The 23061-nt window shown below is 37.2% G+C and overlaps 1 long non-coding RNA gene across 3 annotated transcripts; it reads right to left on the bottom strand.

Annotated features, from left to right (window-relative positions):
* Nucleotides 1–5320: 5320 nt before the first annotated feature.
* Nucleotides 5321–18438, bottom strand: LOC129674889 (uncharacterized). 3 transcript variants are annotated; one of them, XR_008719851.1, is made up of 4 exons: nucleotides 18250–18365; nucleotides 17379–17508; nucleotides 11474–11566; nucleotides 5321–5556 (listed from the first exon to the last, which is right to left on the bottom strand). It is a non-coding gene; the product is annotated as an uncharacterized LOC129674889 (long non-coding RNA). The 3 variants fall into 3 exon arrangements; XR_008719853.1 differs by lacking the exons at nucleotides 17379–17508; nucleotides 18250–18365 and adding an exon at nucleotides 18372–18438; XR_008719852.1 differs by lacking the exon at nucleotides 17379–17508.
* Nucleotides 18439–23061: the final 4623 nt, after the last annotated feature.

The following is a 23061-nucleotide window of genomic DNA, read 5'->3' as shown; positions in this document are numbered from 1 at the left end:
GAAATTTTGAACACAGTGGTCTTCCCAGAGACTCATACTCCAACCAAGGACTATTATTGGAGATAACATACAACCTCTGTACAGATGTAGTCCATGGCAGTTCAGTGTCCAAGTGGGTTACATAGTAATGGGAAGAGGGACTGCCTCTGACATAATCTGATTGGCCCCCTCTTTGATCACCTCCCCCTGAGGGGGGAGCAGACTTACCAGGCCACAGAAGATGACAATGCAGCCACTTCTGATGAGAACTGACAGACTAAGATCAGAAGGAAGGAGAGGAGAACCTCCCCTATCAGTGGACTTGGGGAGGGGCATGAGTGAAGAAAGGGGAGGGAAAGTGGGATCGGGAGGGGAGAAGGGAGGGTCTTATGGGGGGATACAAAGTGAATAAAGTGTAATTAATAAAAGTTAAATAAAAAATTAAAAAAATAACAATAATCAAGAAAAAATGAAAAGGACTTGGAAACAAAAGTGAATATAGGAAGAAGACAAAGCTAAAATAGAAAATCCCATCTTGGAGAAACGAGGCAGAAAACCCAGTGACAGCCACTACTATAAACTTTTTGCTGCCATTTTGATACAGTACATTCATTCTTAGCCTGTTAGCTTAGGGGTTATCAAAAACTCAGAGACCCTCAGGAAATCTTAGCTTCCAGTTGAATGTTTGTTGTGTCTTCTGGTAGATTCCCCAGGAGCCAAACTTCTAGGCTCTCAAAGCATAACATCATGGGAACAGGATTGATAGTGACTGGAATTGTTTCCGTTCCCACTCCTTGGCTCCTGGACTAGTGAATTTTGGTTAAAGGAGAACCAGTATCACATATTGGAAGCTGATTCAATGTACATACAAAATACAGGATATTGCAATCTAATTACACTTTAATTATGTCGTTAAAAGACCATTCTGTCATTCCATCAATCTAGATGCTTTAGGAAGGTGGTGGGCATAGGTAAAATGAGTAAATTCCTTGAGCATGAGTCTACTGTTATATTTCTCTGGTTATAGAATGAGTTCCTGATTACAAAAATGCTGTGTTAATAGATAAGGCAGTCTTTAATTCCACAGATTATAGTTTGGGCAGAAGCATTATTTTCAGGAAAAAGTAAATCTATAACCAGTATGGACAAAACACTGTCCTTTCTCTGATGGAAATAGTATAACATAGACAACTCAATACTAAGATGTTGACTGGTTACCCTGGGGAATGATGCCATATCAAAGGCTTCGTTCAAGTGGTGGTGTCTGCTGCTGGCAGGTCTGGCACTCGGCAACAGCAGCAGTTGCCACATCAGCCCTGTTGATTGGGATCCCAGGCTGTTGATGCCTTGAATAATATCAATCCCTGTCACCATGGCCACTTTGTTCATGGGCCTGTTGGGCAATGATAGAGATAAATAGACAAAGGAAGAGGATATCTAGAGAACAGGCCACCCAAGCTATTTGATTACTGAATTCCTACTCTGCTAAAGTTAACCTTTGGTGCATTATATCAGACACAAGTATCATCATATTATCTGCCCATTTGGAGAGATCTATCCACTTAGTCCCCCCCCCCAATATATTTCTTATCTATGGATTTAAACAAGAATGATTGAAAAATTGTTTACTTTTACAGTTCAAAGCTCCAAAATCTTTCCACAATCCTCCCCCAAAGAAACATGAATAGGTCAATCACAGAAACCTGCATACTAATTTCTGTTCTAGTTTGTTTCTCTATTACTGTGATAAACACTGATCCAAACCAATTTGGGGAGGAAAGGGTTTAGTTAGCTTACAGGATAGAGACTATCATAAAGGAAAACCAAGGCATGAAGGAACTCAAGTCGGAAACTAGAGGCAGAAAGTGAAGCAGAGACCATAGAAGAAAAGTACTTAATGGCTTGCTCTCCATTGCTTGCTCAGTTTGGTATTTTATACAATCCAGGACTACGTGCATAGGTTGGTCCTCCCACATCAATTATTAATTAATCCAGGACAATCTGATGGAGGAAATTCCTCAATTGATCTTTCTGCCCAGATGATTCCAGTTTATGCTAACTTGACAAAAAAATATAACTGGAACATCAAGCAAAGCCCTTCTTCACAAAATAGACTAAAGACCATAATCCTAATGGGGTTTAATGTATGACTGGAACCATTTCATTTTACAGCTGTCCAAAAGAAGCAAAATCAATTGCATTTGCAAAAATGGATCAGCCACTTTACCAACACCTATGAAATCAAAGTGAATATTCAAAAAGTACACTTAAATGACTGATTTTTCCTCATGAGCAATGCTTTTAGAGATCATAAGGAAGGTCAAAGAAACAGCTTGAAAATTGCATGTTAGGCCTAATGGTCTTAAGTTTTTAAAAGTTTTATTATTATTATTATTATTATTATTATTATTAATTACAATTTCTTCACTTTGAATCCTGGCTGTAGCTCCCTACCTCATCTTCTCCCAGCCTTTCTCTCCCCTTTCTCTTTCTCCTCTATGTCTCTCACTTAGTTCACTGACAAGGGAGGTTCTCCTCCTCTACTATCTGATCCTAGCCTATCAGGTCTGCCTTAAGTTTTAAAGGGTCCTAATTATTTTTCTGATTTACAGTCAAAAATTGAGAAAAAAGGAAGAATTGCTCCTAATAATGACAGGAAAATAACTACTGTTCTAGAAAATAAACTGGCTGTTGGTCAAGCTGGTATCTTGTTTGGGCTAGTTTTCCTTCTACTATTCCCACTATGCTTAAGAGCATTTGTCAAGCCAACAGTTGGGGAGTTTTCTTCAAATTAGCGTCAGTGCTTACTCACAAATAAGCTCTGCCTCAGTGGCACGGTATTTAATCTGAAGATTAGAATCCTCCATGTGTATGAATACATTTCCCCTTGATTATTCCAACAGCTGCATTTTGATGATCTGCCTGGGGAATAAATGTCAATGGATAGAATGCAGACAGCTCATCTCATTGGTGAATAATGTGCTGTGTGGTTTCAGTATGTGGAAAGGAGTCTCTTATATCCTCTTAGTCTGTAACGATTTCCAGGGAAGAATGAGTGATTAAGCCTGCTGACACTTTTTCTGAAAAACAAACAAACAAACACCACCACCAACAACAAAAACAACCCATGCCATTGACAGTTGCTCCAAGTGACTTATTTTGGGAATAATTTGTCCACAATATAACATGACAGATTATAAAGTTGTCCAACTGTTCCTTTGTTTTTCTGTTTGTATTCATCAGTACTGTCAGTGTTTCAGTGAAAATTTCAAACAGCAAAGGAACATGATATTCAGTTCTAAGGTCTTTGTAATTCCCAGTCAAGGAACAAAACATCTTTCCTTCACATCAAAGTAAACCATAGAGTTGCACAGGGACACATTTTGGACAATATGACTGGTTGCATCAGATACCAAATTGTACATGGATATAGGAATGGCTTAGCTAAAGAGATCAGGTTAGAACTAATAGAACATGTCCAGTCATTTCAAGAATCTCTGAAGGATCAAATTAGAAAAAAATATAGCAACTGTTTTTCATTTATGTAACTGGATACAAATTTGGAGAGACCTGAGTTTCAACAGTTTACAGAAGTAGAATTTACATTTGATGGCCAAATTCTTTTATACACTTAGGGCTACAAATTAATGTTGCCTGCTCTCTAAATTAAGAATTCTCAACATCATATAGAGGAAAAGTTGCTGTTGGTAAAATTCCACACCCCTTCTGTATTATTTATATGCCCTCTAAGAGTGGTAGAACTGTCTTCCTTCGGAGTCTCACCAGGTAGAAGCTTCGTGAACATATCACATGTGAGAAGTGCACACCTGTATGTGAAACGGATGCCTGCATATGTGGTATTAATACAGCTTTATTTCTTTAGTGGTTAAGTTCCTTCACAAATAGCTGATGCAGTCTGGAACAAATTTTTTTGGTATCTTTGACGAAAGTGGATTCAGTTCATACATTCACAATGGCTACCTTTTTTATTTTTGTAGTTCACATTTGTGTCTTGTAGTAGGTTGCTATAAAGATGATCTCCACTTGTTCACCAGTTCTGATCCATGTGCTTGTACAGTCACATACTACACTACCTATGTTTCAAGCTATATACATGTAGTTAGACCAGAGATCGGAAAACTGCTTATCTATTGAGACTTTCACTATTTCATTGTCTGTAGGTGTCCGGTGAAGGATGCCAGTGAAGAAATCTGCTAGTCTGTTGAATAAAAAGAATCATATGGCTCAGCCATCCCTATTGTCACAACTGACAGCCATCACTGCACCTGATACTTTAATGAGGCTGTCTTGGCAAATAACCAATTACAAACTCACCATCACAGCATAAACATATTACAGTAGATGGAAACAGCCCAGATGTCCCTCAGTGAAGGAATAGATACAGAAATTGTGGTACATTTAAACAATGGAATCCTACTCAGCAATTAAAAACAAAGAAATCATGAAATTTGCAGGCAAATGGTAGGAACTAGAAAAGATCTTCCTGAGTGAGGCATCACAGAAGCAAAAAGACACACACACAGTATATACTCACTTATAAGTGGATACTAGACCTATAGTATAGGAGAAACATACCAAAATCTGTGCACCTAAAGAAGCGAAGCAAGAAGGAGGTCCCATAGGTAAGATGATCAACCCTCACTCAGAAAGACAAACAGAATGGACATTGGAAGAAGGAGAAAGCAGGAAACAGGACAGGAGCCTACCACAGAGGGCCTATGAATGACTACCCAGCAGTGTATCAAAGTAGACACTGAGACTCATAGCCAAACTTTGGGCAGAGTGCAGGGAATCTTATGAAAGAAGGGGGAGATAGTGGGACCTGAAGAGGTCAGGAGCACCACAAGGAGAGAAACAGAACTGAAAAATCTGGGCCCAGGGGTCTTTTCTGAGACTGATATTCCAACCAAGGACCATTCATGGGTATAACCTAGAACCCTTGTTCTAGATGTAGCCCACGGTAACTCAGTATCCAAGTGGGTATCCTAGTAAGGGGAACAGGGACTGTCTCTGACATGAACTCAGTGGCGGGCACTTTGACCAATAACCTCTGAGTGGGGAGCAGCCTTGCCAGGCTACAAAGTAGGACAATATAGCCAGTCCTGATGAGAGCTGATAAGATAGGGTCAGATGGAAGGGGAGCAGGATCTCCCCTATCAGTGGACTTGGAGAGGGGAACGGGAGGAGATGAGAGAAGAAAGGTGGGATTGGGGGAGAATGAGGGATGGGGCTACAGCTGGGATACAAAGTGAATAAACTGTAATTAAAATAAAAATGTAATTAAAACATATTACAGTAGAACTAAGGAGACAATAACCCATAAGCCTCAGACTTTACATTTTAATATTTCATATATTTTTGAATACACTATTTTAATTATGTCCATTTTTTTTGTTTGTTTGTTTGAGAGCAGGTCTCATGTAACACAAGATGACCCATGTCCACTATGTAACTGAGGATGCCCTTGAGTTTCAGGTTCTCCTGTTTCTATTTTCTCAATGGTAGAAGTACATTCATGCATCACCATGTCCTTCTTTCCATTTTCAAATGAAGCATCTGCAGGAATTTAGGGAAAAGAAGTTGTCTACAATATGAAGTTGATATCAAATTTAGGTATAAAAATTATCTGATTAATTCTCCCCAAATTAGTATATTTCAAAGTATATTTTGCTTATATAATACTTCTCTATATAGTCATTAGTATTCTACTGTAGGAGGTGATGTGAATGCAAAGAATCCTCAACTAGTTCTATCACTTCAGACATGGGAGAAATTACATCGTACTTTAATTATTCTATGCCATTTCTTTCAGTAATAAGTCAGTCATTCCTAAGTGTTCATTTCTAAATTGTCAACTCACATCAGTTCTTGTAGAGAAAAATGTAAGAAAGGTATTTGAAATCAGAATATTAAAATTTATCTGCAAGAAAATAACCTTTTATTACCTATGAAACTGGGTGGTTAGACCTAGAATTACTTGGGAATACAAAGGCATTTTGAGGAAAAATGGCTTCTTTAATTTGAAAAATGTGAGGAACCCCCACCAAGTTCATTCTAGTTAGCTTAGGACAGGAGAAACCCCAGATCCAAAACTAAGATGAATCAAGAGAGCATAAAATGGAACAAATCACACACTCCTAATATTATATAAGTCTTTGGCTGGCTCTTCTAAGAGCTGAAATGAAGTGCTTCCTTTAGTGCTATGTACTAAGTAGCTCATTTCACCTTTCCAGTGAGGTGTGAACAAATGGAGACCATTGCTACACAGACCTTGAGGCCTTAAGGTGAACTATACAAGTAGAAAATGTCTATGATGAATATATCATAGGAACTGAATGAATTTTAGTTAAAAGGCAACCAGCGAAAGGGTGTCTCTTCGCTGGCCTTAAGAGTCATTTGGCTGACCCCAGAATTATGAGTCAAACAAATGGTTGTTACAAATCACAAAGTTTGAGGGTGATTTTTTGTGTAGTAACAGATAACTAACAATTTCCTTTATTTCCTTTTTAGGAGAGCAGACTAAACCATGAAGGAATCTAACGGTAAATCCAGTCAAGTTAATTAACTCCCTGACAACAGATCCTCTGACGTGGCGGTAAAGTAAAAGTTCCCCACAAAATCCACAGATTTCAAGTCATCCTTATTCTTGATTTGCTGAAGATGGCATGCTATTCTTTAGAAAGAGTGGTATGAGAGGGCTGGAGGTGTGACATAACTTTTTAATTAAAAATTTTATTACTTTTCAGCAATGGAGAGTTTTCCATTACTGTCCTCATACATGGCTGCTTTTCATAACAGCACTTGCTACACCTGACAAGTCCTAATGAGCACGTATTCACAATCTTGGCCTTCTCAGCAACATTCATTAACCTCTGGAATGAAACTGATTCCCTTTGCTGCCTAGACCTACAGTAAACATAAGGATTGTTTGGCTTAAGTGAACATTTGTGTCTTGTCAGCTGTCTCCCTGGTCATCTTGTATTATGAAACTCAGGGACGCTAGATTAACTTGACTCAGGCTCCGTTTATTTCATGAAAGAAAAAAAAAGTGAAGCACAATAATATCAATTATAATTTTAAAATCTCTCTCTCAAGAAAATGGTAATATAAATTATATTTAAAGGATATATACCTAGTTTATCTTTTCACTGTGAATTTCAAATAAGATGGTGCTCTTTTTGAAAGAAAAGTTTTCTTAAATGTCAGATGCATCCCTTTGTTTTTTGTATATAGAACTGAATAAAGGAAATGAAAGTAGAGTGGAAACTAGTAAGCAATAGGAAGGAAAAAGTTTAGAATAGGGTTAAGGATAAGTGAGAAGTGGTGCTAAATATGATAAGAATATTTCACATTCATGTATGAGCCTATCCAAATAAATAATCTGTTTTGTAGAATTAATTATGGGATAATAGCAAAAAGCTGACCTAGAGTTCCCTTGGCATCTAAGCAGCTTCTATGCTTTGATGGTTTTGAATTTCTTGTAATTCATCAGTGCTTGGCTTTTGTTTTAATTACATCAGGAAAAGAACTGAACAAGTGATCACATCCTAGTAACTTAGAAACTTAAAGGCTGTTCACCTTTTGTGTTATATGAAGACTGTTCTTTTCACATGGCTTTCCCCATCCTTCCCTCTTTTAGAGGTTTTCTTATGTCTTATGTTTAATCTTTTTCTAATCGAGCCTTCCTGAAATTATCTTCTCCCTGCAAAAGGGGGCTAACTGCTTCTTGGTTTGCTTTCAGACAATTCTAGTTCTATGTCTATAATATGTATGAACCTGTGGTTGCTTACATATATAATATACTAAAGCATATGTTTCTTAGGAATGAAATTGTGTCTCATTTTGCTTTGTTTCCTGAGCATAATCATTAGATATAATATCTGCTCAGTAAATTTGGCAGACAAAATACATGTATGATTCATGCAGGAAAGGGGCTGAGATGAATCCCGAGAAATATATAGCCCTTTAGGGAAAAATAATAGAGAACTAAAGAGAAAAAAAAACCACTTTGAAGAGTCTTTTGTAAAACAAGACTGTTTTCAGTCTCTAGCTCCAAATCATACTAACAGTGTAGGTGACCTTAGGCAAATTATACAATCTCGTGGTAACTCTGATCTTTTTCACTTCTCATGGTGCCTCATTCATAGTAAACACACACTAAAAAACCCAGTAGTCTCTTTTAGTGGTGGTAGTAGGAGAGACAGAAACCACAGTATCTGTTGGGCTTTTTCTATATGAAGTCAATTTGTACTCTGCTGGCTCAATACACTGGGGCAGCAGTGACAAATCGAGAGTTCTGCTTTCAGAGGAAGTGTAAAAGTTTTCTGAAAAACTTTCAGTATCTTCTCTCAAAAGCTGCATGACTATAACAATCATCTAGGGTTAGATTATATTGCACTTTGAACAACGTGTCTGACTATATAATTAGGCTTTTTTGTGCTTAAAACAATTATCAACAGGCCAGAGAATTTTTTACATCAACAGCCTAGAACTGCACTGAAGTGGTTGAGTGTTGTCCTTCCAAGTAGCAACCTGGAGGAAAAGTGTGTACACTAAAGTGGCAGCTATTGCCCAAATATTTTGGACTTCTTTTAGGAAGCAAACCTTAAGAACGGGTTTATGAGCCCCATAAGCAACTATGTTCTTTCTTTATGTTTCGATTCAAGTTGTACACACCCTGTTTGATGAACATACCCTCTGTCATCTGATCCCTGCCATCGGCCCTGGCCTTTGGCCTCAGTTCCACAGCATAGTTTCCAAAGAACCCAGCTTCTACTGTGACAGGCTTTTTAATCAGTAGGGAGAAAGTTTTTTTTTTTTCTCTTATACATACACTGAACGGTTCTGGGAGTGGAGAAAAGCTGTATGTTGTCACCTATTAAACCTTGTGGTATTGGATTAACTATTTTAAGAATGGAAAATTTCTTTAAGTATTTTTACTTCATTTTTGGTAATCAGAAGATATTTCTTTCACTTTTGGTTTTAGACTACCATCTTCAACTTCAAAAACCAATGTATGTCATTGTAACAAAAATAAAGCAGTGTGGAGATGGGGAGATGGCTCAGCTGGCAAAATCCCAAAGACTCAAGTTCAATCCCTTTGTCCCACATGGTGAAATGAAAGAAGTAACTTCTGCAAGCTGTTTACTCCCCTACTCTCTCTCTCTCCCTCTCTGTCTCTGTCTCTTCTTTTTTCTCTCTCACACAGTGAATTTTAAAAAGTAAAACAGTGTATACACTAAAAAATTATTTCACCTCTTTCTTCTCAAATGATATTTCTCAATGTTAATAAATATTGTTAGTCTTATGTATTTATTTCTGTACATTTCTTATGTGTGTACACGTATAAAGGTATAGTGCCTTTTTGTTTTAAAGATAAATCACACATATACACAAACACATACATATGTCTTCAATTTATTTTTTACCTCAAATAGTCCCCAAGTAGTCCTAAAGTTTAATTACTCTACATTTACTTCATGAAAAATATCTGAGGTATATTCCACTAGATAGACATAAGCTAATAAATTTACCATTCTCTTAGCAGTGACTTTTTGTTTAATTTTTTTGGAGTCACTATGTATTATAGTGCATCTCTCTCTCCCATCCCATCCATCTATCTATCTATCTATCTATCTATCTATCTATCTATCTATCTATCTATAGCATTCCTTAACTTTTACTTTTAATTTTATAGAATACATGCCCTACAATGAGAATGTTTCCTCAAATGGGTTTAAGATTTTTGTAACTTCTTTATTTTCAGAATAGAAAAAAAATTAAGTCATGCAACAATTCTATGAGCAACACTGGAATGAGGAAAAATGAGGAAAAATTGTTAAGAAGTCAGTGAATAAGAGACTACATTTTCTAGAACTGCCTCTGTAAGAGGCTAATTGTGAAAGGAATAAAGGAGGCACAGGAGTCCAATGGCTAAGCATAAGGACATTCTCTGTCACGATCTTTCTCTGTGAGTTTGGACAAATTATAACCTTGATGTCATCACTAGGTAAAGTAGGGGTTAACATAGTGCACAAAGTCCAAGTTTGTATAGAAAACAGACTATGATTATACACCTCAAAATGCTTAGTACAGGGTTAGGTTTACTATGACTTCCTTTTATTCTTAAGTATCTTTTGGAAATTAGATTGTACAGGTAACCTATTTGTACATCCAACCTACTAAGGTAGCAGAGTCTACTACCACAAGGGAAGTAGAAAAGGAAGCAGATGTTATGACATTGTGAATTTTCTCTTTCTATCAGCTAGTAATAACAGCGAGCTTATACCTCTGGAGAACACTTTGGAAAATAGAGTGCAGTGTTAGAAAAGACACTTAGGTTCCAGTCTGAGTTAACAATGATTTCTATTGATTTTGCACCTTTGTGAAAGTCACTTAATTTGTATCACAGTCTATAAAATGAGACTCATGGGATGGCCAACCTGCATTGCCTATTTTGTAAAGCATAGCAAAGGAAAGCTGCGCAAACTGCCACTACTAGACTTACTACTAGATTTACTTCAGGGATGAGATCAGTGGTGATCACTGTGGCTCCAGATGCATGAGTGGATGAAGAAATGATCCCTGATTTGGTGAGTCCAAGGTTGTGACCAGTAAGGCATCAGGATCTCAGTGATGAAGACTAGCTTGCATATATTATAGACATGATTGGTGGTAAGAAACATACTGGATTTGTAGGTACCTTCTAGATCTCTGGGTAATTTTTTCAATATAATTAGTCTCCCAAACAGGAGTGTTTTCTTTAGATTGGTAGGAGAGTTCTAATGAAATAGAAGTACTTCATGATCTACTGTTCAGGTCTCTGGCTTATATAACTTATTACTTTTCTTAATATAGACTGGCAGAACCCCTGGAAATTCAAATGTATTTAGTTCACAATATTTAAATGGTTGCAAAAAAAAAAAAACATGTATTATTTTTTTTTTACTAACCTTCCTGAAGGCAGTCTTCAGGAAAGACAATACTTACAGGAAATAAAAGGCTGATGAAAAAGATTGTCGGGGCAGGAGAAACTTCTTAAACATCCCTAAAATCAGATCAGAAAAGTGACTTTCTCCTTATTTTAGAAAGTAGACCAGGCACAGGCTCAAATTAATTTTTCCATTGCCTGTTGTTCCCAGACACACATATTAACAGAAATCATGTGACTGGCCCTTGTCTGTAACATTTTGGCTGGATGTTGAGCTTCCCAGCCTTGGAACTACCCACTATTTCCTTCATCAGTAGCCTTCAGTATTCATCTTCCAACTGGTCTAAATGCTTGATTAGAATAGTGGAAACAGCATTGGTCTGGGAATTGAGGCCCAGAGGCCCTGTTTGTGCTACTGACTCACTCTGACGTAAGACAAACCATGACCCCCTTTTGAAGCTCAGTTTTCTCATCTGTTACACAAGGCATTGGAACTGGGGTGATCTCAGAGTTCAGGCTATGGTTTTACTTATGTTTCTTCACCTTTCACTTCAGAGTCATCCTCATTTCATCTTCTTTCATGGAGCTCATCCATTTAGGCTAATTGCAGGATGTTGGAGAGCTGTCCAGGAACATCTGAAACATTGGAAGATTCATTTGAAATTAATCAGACATAACAGAAAATGCAGGTGGTTGCTCTTTCCCTTCGACTCCTGGCCCTCGGGATTTTGCATTCTGGAAGGTGTTCACAGGCCACCAGCTGCAGAGCACAGTTTGTGGATTGTTGCCCAGAAGTGCAACCTCTGCAAATGGGAGGGGCGAGGGCAATACACTCACTTGGTTGGATCTTTCCTGAGGGGTGAGGAGTGAGAATGTTGGTGGGAAGGGGTAGAGTGTAGGGGTCAGAGAATCCAGACATAATGACAGTATGACCTGAGGTCACAGCCTTTCTTTCTTGACCCCTGGTTTTCTTGTAAGAGGATTTGCTTGGACTGATGTCATAAAGAAGACTTTCTCATGTTCTACCCTAATCTTCCAGAGGTTTCCAACGATGCTGGTGCCTGGGGTCACACAGACATATATTCATATGGTGGTCTGGAATGTTTTTTGCTTCTCATCAGCATGTGATACTCCCACATGCCTCCACTGCCTCAATGAATTCTGCTATTCAGCTGGACTTTCCTTTGAGCATTCAAATTTTGGAGACTTTAGTACGTGTTGCTGTCAACTCAACTCATCATTTTCTCTGGGGAATCATTTCTCTTTTAAAATCCATTTCAAATGTACATTCTTTGTGAAATCTCTTGCTATATTTTTGTACACCAAGTTGTTTACTTCCTCGTTTATGTTTCCATAGATTCTAGGAATTCTTGTAGCCATTAGGCTGCAAGTTTTACAAACACAAGAACCACAGATTTTGGTGTTAAGATGATGCTAGTAACAGATAAATTAAAAACACTCAATTTCAATATTTTAACAGGTAAACTTCCTATTATTCACAGATAATTGAGTTAGTTATAGCAATGACATTTGGTAGTGTTGTGTATTGCACTATTTGAAGCTATTCAGGTCTCATACTTATTCATTTTTAGCATGTATTTTCCAGATCTCCTCAAGTATCTATATAGAGCTCACTAATGGGAGAAAAAAGATGAGATACTGCATCTTGGGCTTTTTTTTTTTTAATAAAGTTTTATGTGTATGGGTGTTTTGCTTGAGTGTTTATGTGTACATTATGTGTACACTGCCTGCAGAAGCCAGAAGAGGACATTGGATCCCTTGGGACAGGAATTACATGTAGGTGCTGAGGACCAAACATTGACCCCCTGGAAGAGCAGCTGGTGCTCTTAAGTACCAAGCTGTCTCTGTAGCCCTCATTATTTATTTATTTATTTATGTATTTATTTGGCAACCCTGAAAGTGACACATGCAACTTATGCTCAGTTTCTGTTGGCTGGAACTCAATAACGTAATCATATGTAGCTTCCAAGAAAGCTGGTAAATTCATTCTGGTTGGTTACTGCTAAAAAGGATAGGAAGGATTTTGGTAAACACACCTAGAAGCCAGGCTTCTTTAGTCACAGCTAAATAGTGAATACTACACTGACTACTACACTGAACATAATGACTAGGATGTAATGTCTGCTTTGGATTATGCTTAAAATTTTACCCCTGAACTGTGAGCTCATGATTTAGTATCTTTGTACTCTCATCAAGCAATCAAGCATAGGCTCAGTGGATATTGTTTAGTAATTTTTGGCATAGTATATATTAAAAAAAACCTACTGGGGGGAATGTCTTCTAAGGACAAGAGAGTCCCTAGGAGATAGGATTTCTTCATATTTACTTTTTTTTTTTTTTTTGCCTTACCCAAAGCCCCTGATCTCCACAGATCTTTGCCCTGGCTTTAGCTAAAGTACAGACTTTCCTGCTTCTCAGAGTTTGAGAATTTAAGCATATTTCTTATTAAGCTAGAGAAGATACTTTCTGGAACACTGAGCCTCTTTCTGTGTGAAAGCCTGTCTTATTCCTTTATTTTCTTCATAAATATGGACTCCATTTTTATAGACTTAGCTTTTTACTTTGCCAGCTACAAGTAAGTTTTAGCTACTTCTTTCCCCATTATTTCTCTAGGCATAGAAGTAGAGGTAAATGATAGAAGGGAGATATAAATATCCATCCGGTATTAATGTTACAAATGTCTGACAATGCTTGTTTCTACGTTATCCTGGTGTAACACAGCCTAATTGCAGCGGTTTAGCCATTCAGCATCTTTGTTACTTAGAGATACGTTTCTGGAACCACAAAGAAGACGTTGACTAATAGTGGCCTGGAAATGAGCTCTTGCACCTGTCAGAATCCAGAAGATCTCAACATCTAAAGTTCTGTTCAACTACATAGTACTCTTTCTTGGAGACCGTTTCACTGTGAAAGAAAGAGATGTCACAGCATGGAGGATGATTACAATACGCCAATGTTTCTGACCATGTCTAGAGAATTATGTAACATGGGGAAGGTAGGCGATTTGGCTAAGCAAGACAAAAGATTTAGGTCACAGTGACAGTGACCTAAATTTCAGACGAAATTAGAAAACTTGCTCTACCACTTTAGATGTTGTTGGTAATATGAAAAGAGAACTCCAAATGGATTACAAATGTAAATGTAAAATATAATTCTGTAAAAGTCACAAGTGGTAAGCTATTCCAATTAGGAATAGGAAAAAGTGCGTAGACTTGATCCATAAAGAAAAACTTGACACATTAAATCTAATCAAAACCTACAAACCACATAGCCCACAAGAAGCTAGATCTGGAGTATACAAAACCATTCTTCAAACTCAACAGTAAAATGAAGAGACAATGGGGAAAAGACACCAAGAACATTTCACTAAAAAGAAAATACAGTAGTTAAGTAGGTGCATGAAATACTATCAAACAAAATTAAGCATCAGGAAATGGGAATTAAGAACACAGTGACTTATCACCTTTTTATTAAAAAAAACCTCTAAGAATGGTTAAAATAAGTAGTGGGAAAACAAATAGCAGCATATATGTAGAGGAACTGTGTGATTGTTACTTTGCTTGTGTTAATGCACAATTAAGTATTGTATGGCTACTCTGGAGAATAGTATGACAGTTTCTTAGAACGCTAAATATTATGATATTCTCTTATAGAATCATAGTGCCAGTTACAAGAACTTAACCTGGTTACAACTGTTTTATCCAATCAGTTGCTGTCTGGACTTTTCAGTTGACCCTGAAATTTTCTTGATGACATTTTCCCCTTTCAGCAGATGTTTTAGTATTGACATTAATTCACTGCTGTGTCCCTTCTGATTTTTTGAACAATGTCTCATCCTTTCTTTGTCTTTTAAATTATTGACAGTTTTTTTAAAGAATACAGTGACTACTATATACCACATTCCTGTTCCTGAAACTCATATTCTGAAATCTTTACACTCAGTTAAGTGGGACTTAATACAATAATAAAGGGTCTTCATAAGAACAAGTCACTATCTAACCCTCTGCATATACCTGAGATCAGAGGAAAAGACTTGTAAGGACACAGGAAGTAGGAAAGCATGTTCTAGCAAAGAGAAGTGGCATTCTTAGGAAGCAGCTAACCAGGTTTTAATGTTTGATGTCAAGCCCCCAGAACTATGAGGAATGAATACCTGGTATGTAACATCATCCCCATTTGTGACATTTTGTTACAACAGCTTCAACAGGAGGGGGTAGAAAGAATGGAAGTGCCAGAGGCATTTTTCAAAAAGCTGTCTTCTGAATATCACATGGCTATTGTACTCATGGGCTCACTGCAGCTGCGGTTAGTTGTAGAAGAGCTGCATAAGACTGAGCCAGTAGGTTCCAAACTCTTCCAAAGTGACTATTGATAGTTGATGGTAGAGGAAGAATACTTGTCACTTTCTTCAGCAATAATTACAGATTAGCTGCCAATGCTCCATAAACAACTACCCACCAATGCCCATGCCCACGTCCATGCAAGCAACCCTAATTAAAGTCAGTCAGACACACACACACACACACACACACACACACACACACACACACAAAACACTATGAAATCAGGGGTTGTTTAGGGAAGAAGAATAGTTATAGCAGCAGAAGGTCAGGTAATAAGAGAGGATAATAGGGATAGAAGGAACCAAAATTCACTATTTACATTTAGGAAACTACCAAACAACAAAAAATAAATTACTGCCCATTTGTGTTGTCTTTACTATTTCCCAATTAGTAATGTTAAGATATCATAAATGATGCTGAGTTTTCCTCAAAATATATGGAGGCACACAGTGCTCATCATTTCTTCCTAGATGATGCTAATTGTGGATACACAATATGAAGTTTGGAGAGTGGCACTTTGATGCCATGTGAGTACCTTGAATCTTGTCATACTAGAATCTTCACAGTCTCAAGTCTCACCTAACTGTCAACCCTTAAAGTTGCCTCCTTCAACCATGCCTAGCAAGAATGGTCTCCTTTGCTTTTGCTCTCAGCTGTACCCTTGTTTATTTTATTCATAGTCTTTTTGCTCATTTGTGTTGATCTATTAATTTCCATGTTTGTTATTGTCTGTAGCAGATGCCCTTGTCTTAGTTATATATGACTGAGCCCTGGTCTCCAAAGCTATTCTCTGTCTCTTGGTCTTGTCTTTTACAGGTCACAGTTATTTTTTCTTCAGTCTGCATAATTCCACAGAAAGGAGAAGCAGTTATACAAGGAGAAAGTCCTGAGCCAAAAAAAAGTAGAGTTCAGAATCCTACTGTGAATAATATGTAGAGCTGGGAGTAGGGACAGCTTCAGACCACAGTCATAGTTTGTGTTAACTCATGACCTTTGAATTACTTTTATGCTGGAATGAGCATATTACAAAGTTCTAGCCTCACTGAATGGGATTTGATTGATGAGTGCTAAGGTGCAGGAGATAACAAGTAGAGAGGAGAGATTATCATGATAGTTTTCTAAACACACATGTTCAGAGAGTACTTGCTATGGAATATAGTTGATATTTAACAGCTTTACGAAGGCTTTCCTTATTGACTGCTAAATGGTATACTCACAGTAGATGTTTGTCCATACTGCCTCTACCTAAAAATAAAGTATACTCCTTTCCTCTTTCAAATCAGGCTCAGGGATGGGGCTTACTTGGACTAATGCATTCTGAACAGAAGTGGAATGTGTGACATCTATGGAGAGGCTTGAAAAACACAGGACTTGCTTTACTAATGTTCATTTTCCACATCCTGTGTTGACTTGCGGCATTGCTTTATCAGCTACAATCCCAGAATGAGAACAATTAATAACTCCTATGATCATATGCCTAGCCAGTGCTCTGCCACTACAATAGGTAGTGCTCTGCCACCACAATATGTAGGGCATGAGGTTTACGTGAGAAACAAACATTTACTACAGGCCACTAAAACTTTGATACCACTTCTTACTGCTGTGTAACCTAGCTCATCCTAGCTTGTAAAGCTTCCAAAGATTCCTGAAGAGTGTTTATAAGCAATGATTTGTAGCTGGTACAAGGTAACTCTTCTGTGAATTTTGGCTGAGGGACTAACTTAATTATTGCTTTGATTGTATGAATACTGAAAAATTGCAAGTCAAAGGGCATAAGTCTAGGTGCGAGAGGTGACCCTTCTTCTTAAAGACAAAGCACTTTCTGTGGCTAAGCCTTGCTCCCTGGGTAATGAGGGGGAACCTCTGAGCCACCCCCTGAGGTCCTAGTTGAGTGGCTGTCAGTACTTTATGGAAAGTATATTGTAAATCTTCACTTTCTCTCATCATAAACCAGTGTGAGAGTTGGCATCTGTGCTGCAAGTGGAATTTTCTGCTTTTAGAGATTTGACACTTTGGCCCTTCTGTTACAAATCCAGTTTTAATTTTCTTAACATAGTCCAGGCACAGCACATAAACCCCCGTACCCTGGAAAGAGTTGTATGGTCACTTCCATTACAGGATTTTTGTTTCACTTTGCTGAATTTGATTACAAGCGTTGCAACAAGAACACAGGCGATTTCCTTGTCTGGCAGCTCAGGACCAAGGGAAACGAAGCTGTTGGAGCACACATTAATTGGTGAACTTGAAAAATATTGAATGAGAAGAGTCACAGCACATAGGTAGAAAACAAGGAGCTATTGGCCAGTACATTTCCTAGATTCACATTTGACATTTTCAGAGACCTTTTTATTTTAAAAAATTGGTAGTAAAAATTAAATGTTTAAAAAATTATTCAAAAGATATATGTCAGTCTTTATTTTACTTAACCCTTCAGTCTTCAGCATTTCATGTTTGTCTTCTTTGAAATACCTCTTTCTCTTGGCTTTTGTGATAACCCCCCTTTTTTCATCTCATAAAATCATCCTTATTTCATCTTTGATTTCTCTTCTTGTTGAATCATTTTGTATGCCTAGTTGTTAAATGCTGAAATTCACCACCACTCTACTCTATCATCTGCTCTTTTTCTTACCCTATACTTGAGTAATTTTACCAATTTCCATTACTTTAGCTACTGACAAAACTTCACATGGATAGATTGCCATGTGTATCTAGAATAAAAATTGATGCTCCATAAGCATATCTTCTTTTGAGATAAGTTTTAACTATGTAACTCCAGCTGGCCTTGAACTCAGGATCCTTCTGCTTCAGTCTCCTGAGTACTAAGCAACACTGTGTCTTAATTCTCCACAGACACAATTCGTTATTGCCAGTCTCCTACTTCACTTTATTTGCTTATATCACTCAAATATCATCATATCTATACAGACCTCACATTTTACTCATCTATAAACTTACGCTTTTCCTTCAGCCTGAAATGTTATCTTCTCCATGTGGAAATTTGCTGTTCATCCTTCAGAGCCCAGAACTGATGTCACCATCTTTGTGAAGCTTTCCATGCTATTCCTCATAATAATTACCTTATTCATCTGTGCTCCCATACCATATATGCATATATTGCCCAAAGCGTTCATCACTTTATAAAAGGGAATTTTCATGTTTGTTTTTCTATTACACTTTTATAACAAATTGATTTTGTCATGTTTGTTTTTCCATTAAACTTTAAACTTCTCTGTAGCAGGTACTTATTAACCTTTCTTCCTCTAAGACTCAACAGCATGCCTGACACAAAGTTGGCTTTTGATGCAGACTTGTGTAATGAACAAATATGGAATGGGTTAGAGATTAAGTAGGTTTAAAGGGAGATGGCTAAGAAATAATACATTTCTTTAAGTTACTATTAATCCTTTACATTTTTATGGCCCTTTAAACTTTGAAACCATAACCAGGCACATTATTTTATATTATTTTATACTCTCATTAACAACAACCTTCCAAGTTGGGTGGAGTAGGAATTATTTCTTGCCTTGTACAAGAGACCAGAGAACAAAATACTCCAGAAGATCTGGTGATGTAGTCATGGAATTATGATCAGAACTTCGTCTTTTAGATTTCTCTACAGTGCTCTTGAAGTTTCCAAATGAGAATGATAGCCTTGTTTTGAGTTTGAGATTAATTTAAAGTAGATATTATTTTAATTACTATAAACATAAGAATTTAATTGTATAAAATATAGATAATTAATTTAGCTACTCGTAGAGTGCCGGGAGCCAAAGCTATCTACAGAAGTCAGAGCCAAAGCTTATCTAGTGAGGACAAAGCTATCTACTGAAGCCTAAGTCAATTAGTGAGTCAAAGCTATCTAGTGGAGACAAAAGGTGTTTGCTCAGCCAAAGCCAAATAGTGAGCAAAGGTCATTTAGTGGAGACCTAAAGCTATTTAGTGAAAGTTATCTAGGACCCTAACTCATGCGTGAGAGACTGTGAGGACATCCGTTTGTTAGAGCATCTGTGAGAAAACATCCCTAAGTTATCTTGCAGGCACCCTATTTAACACATGAAAGCAGTCTTCCTGTCTCCTGCAGCAGCTAATTACCTTCCCCCTTTCTTGCCTTCTCCCTATATAAGTTGGGTAAAAATTTCTAATAAATGGAAGCCTTGATCAGATGAACAGACTTGGCTTTCATTTCTTGTGCTTCTTGTCCCCCCCCCCCCCCCAATTCCTTCCACTCTCCTCCCTTAGGAACCCCTTTGAAGCCCTGCTGGTCCAGGGCAGTAGAGGTTGTATTTTTAGGTCTCCATATAAGCAATATTATATGGACTCAGTAAGCCATATTTGGTAATATACATGTATATACAACTACATATATGCATCCATTACAATTGATGAAAAATCTAGGCCATGAATTTGGGAGAGGCCATGAATAGGAGAGATAAGAGGTTTATATGGCTGAGCATGGAGGGAGGAAAGGGAAGGGAAAATATTATAATTAAAATACAGCTTTGAGTAGGGGAAGATAGAAAAACCTGGAGGGGACAGGAGCTCCAAAAGAAGACCAACAGAGAAAAAAAAACTGGGCCCTGGGGGACCTTCTGAGACTGATACCCCAACCAAGGACCATGCATGGAGAAGACCTAAAAGCCCTACTCAGATGTAGCCCATATAATGCTCAGTTTTCAAGTGGATTCCCTAGTAAGGAGAACAGGGGCTGTATCTGACATGAATTCAGTGGCAGGCTCTGTAATCACCTCCCCCTGGGGGTGGAACCTTGCCAGGCCACAGAGGAAGACAATGCAGCCAGTTCTGATGAGACCTGATAGGCTAGGGTCAGATAGAAGGGGAAGAGAACCTCCCCTATCAGTGGATTAGGGGAGGGGCATAGGAGGAGAAGAGGGAGGGAGGGAGAGTTTAGGAGAAGACTGGAGAGGCCCACAGCTGGGATACAAAGTGAATAAATTATAACAAATAATAAATAAAAAACTTAAAAATATACACAAATTGAAAATAAACACAAAACATTTTTAAAAGGACACAGACAAATATTTCATGTTTACTTATAACTCATACAACACATAAAAGTATATTACATAGATTAATATAAAATATAAATATTACATATACTTATATATAATTTGAATGAAGTTATGCTACTTAGGAAAATAATGTTCTCCCCCAAAGCTACAGACTATCTAACAAAAACCCCAGTGCCAGGCATGGGAAACACCCTCCAGTTCTTGGTCAAGGAAGATGAAGAAACTACAAAATAATAGGTTTCTGCTGTTTATCTTGGTTATCACACACAGAACTTGAAAATTAATCCCTATTTTTGAAAGCACCACATGTTTCATACACAGAACTTGTAGGAATCAAACTGGATTTGACCTGGAAAACACTTACTTGAGGACTAGCTCTTAACAGTATTTCAAGATGCTATGCAAGATGCCAAGTGACAAAAGCAATCAGCAATCCTACCCAACTTTAAAACCTATGAACCACAACAATTACCAGTATGTAAAGATATCTGTATGGGTGCTAGGGGATAATCTAATTGGACTTAAGGCTCACTTGATAGGAGAGAATTCTTGTTTGGTACCGTAAACCTGGAAAACAACCTATGACTGGTGAGGTCATTAACCTTAGAAGAGAATCTACTGTTACCACTTTCCTAACTGCATAATTCCTAATTGTATTATAGATGCTTTTTCTTATATCCACTGATATTTGTAGCTTTTACTGCTAATTAGGAGAATCTTCTATTCAAAGCAGAGGTCCTTACAGAAAACCAGTCTAAGCTGATATATCTGTATCACAACCGTTATAGCTAAGTTTCAGAAAACATGTAAGAAGAGAAAGCAGAGAGATTATAAGAGTCAGAGTCTATTGTATGGGAAACCTTCACCCATACAATCTTACATAGTCAAGACCTGAACAATGTTAACACTAGCTGACATGTTAATGTGTGTGGGGAAAATTTTACAAGTCTCCATCCCTAGATGAAGAGCTAAGAGGGAGAATCAGCCTTCTCCTGATAAGTTATACAATTTCAGGTGGTCAGCCTAAACAGCATATATGAGCAACAACAAATGGACTCAGCATAATAATTAAAATAATAAAAAAACCAGACTATGAATTTGATAGATGGGGTATGGATGGAGTTTTGTGGATGAGACAGAAGTGTGTAAATGTTATAAATATAGTACTCACACATGGAATTAAAAAAAGTAAAGTTTTAAATTATTTTTTTGTTATCTTGTGAAGACAGATTTCACTATGTAGCCCAGCCTGGTATGGCATTTGCTATTTTCCTACTTCCCCCCCACCTAATTTTATACTGTCTTATTTAACTCTCACAAAAATTTCCTACAAAGTGTCTTCATTTAAAAATTCAAGACCTGAGATTTAAAGGAGTTAAGCAAAGGGTGCAATGTTATGAATTTGGTATTCTGCACAGCTGGGAGCTCTTGTTACTTTAAAGCTTGTAACTCTTTTTTGCTTTAGGAGTTTCAGTAAGTAAAGTAGATTTTAGTGTTTAAAACAGTGTTAAGTTTAAGGCAAATTCGATTGGGAAAGCAGTGTCAATAAAACTTCCCTCCCCACTTTCATGAACATATCTTGCTACATCTTCATATGTACCAGACTATGTATTTGTTACAATTGATAACCTTGCACTTAGACACCATTATCCAGAATATATAATTTACACTTAGATTCACATTTAGTGCTGTGCATTTAGAAAATATATGATACATATCTAGCATCATTTAGAAAATGATACATATCTAGTATGATATAAACCCAGTGCCCTAAAAATCTGTGTTCTGTCTATTCACTCATACCTTCCTTCTTGATAACCACTGTCTCCATAATTTTGCCTTTCCCAGAATGAGACACAGCCTGTAGCTTTCTAAGATTACTAAAATGAATTTAAGTGTGCTTTTTGTCTTAAAAATACACATACACACATTCAGAAATAAATGCAAAAATTTATGATCAATTTATCTTTGACAAATGTGCCAAGAATATACAATGGAAAAAGGACTGTCTCCTCAATGAATACCATTGTGGAAACTTGATATCCACATGAATAACAATTAAATCATGCCTTTACTTAACAACTATACTAAAATTAAGTTGAAATGGATAAGAAGCTTAAGTGTAATATCTAAAATTACAAAATTACTAAAAGAAAACATAGGAGAAATTTCTGTGGCATTAGTTTAGGAAATAATTTAAAAACATACAACCCTTCCAATGAATAGGCAATGAAAACAAAAATCGAATAATGAGATTACATCAAAATGAATAAATCTAGCCCATCAGGAAAACAACTAACAATGTAAATCTAAGCCATTGAGTAGGAGAAATATTTGCATAAAAATTTCACAAAAGAAGACACACAAATGTCTCAACAAAATTTAGAAACTGCTCACTAAACGTTAGGGAAGTTAAAATTAAAGTCATACTGAGCTATCTGTTGGATAGCAAATACTGTTGGAGTTTGGTCTAACGCTAATTCCTGGCACTCAAGATCTAGTTACTCATGGCTAGAAATGCCTTTAATCTCAATACAAAGGAGACAGAGACAGGGAGATCTCTGATCAATCTAATTTACATAACAAAACCAGGGCAGGAAGAGTTTAGGATTCAAAATGAACTTTTACTTAAGGTTAATTACAATGCAAGTTCCTTTTTCTTAAAAAAAATGGATGTTCTCTTTGTGGAGTTCCACAAGGAGAGCAACAGAACAAGAAAATTTGAACACAGGGAACT

Source organism: Psammomys obesus, unplaced genomic scaffold (genome assembly GCF_907164565.1).
Source record: "Psammomys obesus unplaced genomic scaffold, mPsaObe1.curated_primary_1811, whole genome shotgun sequence".
In the NCBI taxonomy this organism is placed as follows: domain Eukaryota; kingdom Metazoa; phylum Chordata; class Mammalia; order Rodentia; family Muridae; genus Psammomys; species Psammomys obesus.
This window is presented reverse-complemented; position numbering and strand designations above follow the sequence as displayed.